Here is a 3,739-nt window from a genome sequence, read left to right on the forward strand (position 1 = left end):
ATGGCGAACGGTTGCTCATAAGCCACACATCACGCCAGTAAATGCAACACGACGCCTAGCTTGGTGTAAGGAGCGTAAAAATTGGACGATTGAATAGTGAAAAAACGTTGTGTGGAGTGACGAATCACAGTACACAACGTGGTGATCTGATGGCAGGGTGTGGGTATGGCGAATGCCCGGTGAATGTCATCTGCCAGCGTGTGTAGTGCCAACAGTAAAATACGGAGGCAGTGGTGTTATGGTGTGGTAGTGTTTTTCATGGAGAGGGCTTGCACCCCTTGTTGTTTTGCGTGGCACTATGACAGCACAGGCCTACATTGATGTTTTAAGCACCTTCTTTCTTCCCACTATTGAAGAGCAATTCGGGGATGGCGATTGCATCTTTCAACATGGTCGAGCACCTGTTCATAATGCACGGCCTGTGCCGGAGTGGTTACACGACAGTGTCATCCCTGTAATGGGCTGGCCTGCACAGAGTCCTGACCTGATTCCAATAGAGCACCTTTCGGATGTTTTGGAACTCCGACCTCGTGCCAGGCCTCATTGACCGACGTCGATACCTCTCCTCAGTGCAGCACTCCGTGAAGAATGGGCTGCCATTCCCCAAGAAATTTCCAGCACCTCATTGAACGAATGCCTAAGTAAGTGGAAGCTGTCATCAAGGTGAAGGATGGGCCAACACCATATTGAATTCCAGAATTACTGATGGAGGGTGCCACGAACATGTAAGTCATTTTCAGTTAGGTGCACGGATACCTTTAATCACATATTGTATCTTTCAGTTTAATTAAAAAAAGTGCACTCCATATTCGAAGTGCAAAAGGCGTGGCACTACCCAGCCCAGCAGAGAGGGCAGCTCGTAGAACAGTACATCGACGGCTCCTGCGAGGGTATAGAACTGTCTCGTTATGTCATAGGAGGAAAAAAAGATTTGTCAGACATTATGGTTCCAGTATTATACAGATTAAAATGCTTATCAAGTATTGGAATACATCGCTTAAAACAAACGATTATTAACAGAAAGTCAAAAGCAAGCTTATCATTTCATTACGGGTGATGTGAACAGCATTATGATTGATTAATCTATTTGATGGCACCAAGAGGTGGCTGAAAAACATTATGTGTTTAACATTGGCTGAAATATGCGCCAAAACAGAGACAGCGTTTGCTTTAGCGTTATATAGGATTGCACCCAACATTAATACAACTACTAATTTTCCATTGAGACCGTCATTGAATGTTGCAGGACAATAATTTCCAACCTGTAAAGTATTAAGAGCGCCAACGGCCTTGCCGCACTGGTAACACCAGTTCCCGTCAGATCACCGAAGTTAAGCGCTGTCGGGCGGGGCTAGCAATTGGATGGGTGACCATCTGGTCTGTCGAGCGCTGTTGGCAAGCGGGGTGCACTCAGCCCTTGTGAGGCAAACTGAGGAGCTACTTGATTGAGAAGTAGCGGCTCCGGTCTCGGAAACTGACATACGGCCGGGAGAGCGGTGTGCTGACCACATGCCCATCCATATCCGCATCCGGTGACTCCTATGGGTGCGCACGGTATCAAAATGCCCAACGAGCGTGTGCTATATGTGCTGCTCGGCATCCTGGACTACATCGCCCAAGTGTCCGGACCGTTCGCCGGATAGTTACCTTATTTAAGGAAACAGGAAGTGTTCAGCCACATGTGAAACGTCAACCACGACGTGCAACAAATGATGATACCCAAGTAGGTGTTTTACCTGTTGTCGCGGCTAATCCGTACATCAGTAGCAGACAAATTGCCCTAGAATCGGGAATCTCAAAAACGTCGGTGTTGAGAATGCTACATCAACATCGATTGCACCCATACCACATTCCTATGCACCAGGAATTGCATGCCGACGACTTTGAACGTCGTGTACAGTTCTGCCACTGGGCACAAGAGAAATTACAGGACGATGACAGATTTTTTGCACGCGATCTATTTAGCGACGAAGCGTCATTCACCAACAGCGGTAACGTAAAACGGCATAATATGCACTATTGGGCAACGCAAAATCCACGATGGCTGCGACAAGTGGAACATCAGCGACTTTGGCGGGTTTAATGGTATGGTGTGGCATTATGGGAGGACGGATAATTGGCCCCCATTTTGTCGATGGCAATCTAAATGGTGCGATGCATGCTGATTTCCTACGTAATGTTCTTCCCATGTTACTACAAGACGTTTCACTGCATGACAATGGCGATGTACTTCCAACATGATGGATGTCCGACTCATAGTTCGCGTGCGGTTGAAGCTGTATTGAATAGCATATTTCATGACAGATGGATTGGTCGTCGAAGCACCATACCATGGCCCGCACGATCACCGGCTCTGACGTCCCCGGATTTCTTTCTGTGGGGAATGTTGAAGGATATTTGCTATCGACAACGCCTGACAACATGCGTCAGCGCATTGCCAATGCGTGTGCGAACATTACGGAAGGTGAACTACTCACTGTTGAGAGGAATGTCGTTACACGTATTGCCAAATGCATTGAGGTTGACGGACACCATTTTGAGAATTTATTGCATTAATGTGGTATTTGCAGGTAATCACTCTGTAACAGCATGCGCTCTCAGAAATGATGAGTTCACAAAGGTACTTGTATCACACTGGAACAACCGAAATAAAATGTTCAAACGTACCTACGTTCTGTATTTTAATTCAAAAACCTACCTGTTACCAACTGTCCGTCTAAAATTGTGAGCCATATGTGTGTGACTATTACAGCGCCATCTACCACAAAGCGAAAAATGTGGTCCAACTAAAGCCTTCATATTTCTATACGTACTACATGAATATGTAATAAAAATGGGTGTTCCTATTTAAGGAAAAAAACGCAGTTGACATCCGTTTGAACTATGGCAGCGCCATCTAGGGGCCGACCATAGCGCCATCTGCTTTCCACCTTCAAGCTAAGCAAGATTCGTTCTTTGTAGTTTTTTTGCTTGACGTTTATTTCTTGAGGTATTTGGCCCGTTCACTATCAATGGACCACCGTGTACACACACACACACACTCACACACACACACACACACACAAACACACACACACACACACACACACATATATATATATATATATATATATATATATATATATATATATATATATATATATACATACTCCTGGAAATGGAAAAAAGAACACATTGACACCGGTGTGTCAGACCCACCATACTTGCTCCGGACACTGCGAGAGGGCTGTACAAGCAATGATCACACGCACGGCACAGCGGACACACCAGGAACCGCGGTGTTGGCCGTCGAATGGCGCTAGCTGCGCAGCATTTGTGCACCGCCGCCGTCAGTGTCAGCCAGTTTGCCGTGGCATACGGAGCTCCATCGCAGTCTTTAACACTGGTAGCATGCCGCGACAGCGTGGACGTGAACCGTATGTGCAGCTGACGGACTTTGAGCGAGGGCGTATAGTGGGCATGCGGGAGGCCGGGTGGACGTACCGCCGAATTGCTCAACGCGTGGGGCGTGAGGTCTCCACAGTACATCGATGTTGTCGCCAGTGGTCGGCGGAAGGTGCACGTGCCCGTCGACCTGGGACCGGACCGCAGCGACGCACGGATGCACGCCAAGACCGTAGGATCCTACGCAGTGCCGTAGGGGACCGCACCGCCACTTCCCAGCAAATTAGGGACACTGTTGCTCCTGGGGTATCGGCGAGGACCATTCGTAACCGTCTCCATGAAGCTGGGCTACGGT

At 47.8% G+C, this 3,739-nt stretch overlaps 1 pseudogene; it reads left to right on the top strand.

Annotated features, from left to right (window-relative positions):
- Nucleotides 1–1,280: 1,280 nt before the first annotated feature.
- LOC124560171 lies at nucleotides 1,281–1,398 on the top strand (annotated as a pseudogene).
- The last annotated feature ends 2,341 nt before the right edge of the window (nucleotides 1,399–3,739 follow it).

The sequence above is a fragment of the Schistocerca americana genome, chromosome 1 (assembly GCF_021461395.2).
Source record: "Schistocerca americana isolate TAMUIC-IGC-003095 chromosome 1, iqSchAmer2.1, whole genome shotgun sequence".
NCBI classification, from domain to species: Eukaryota; Metazoa; Arthropoda; class Insecta; order Orthoptera; family Acrididae; genus Schistocerca; species Schistocerca americana.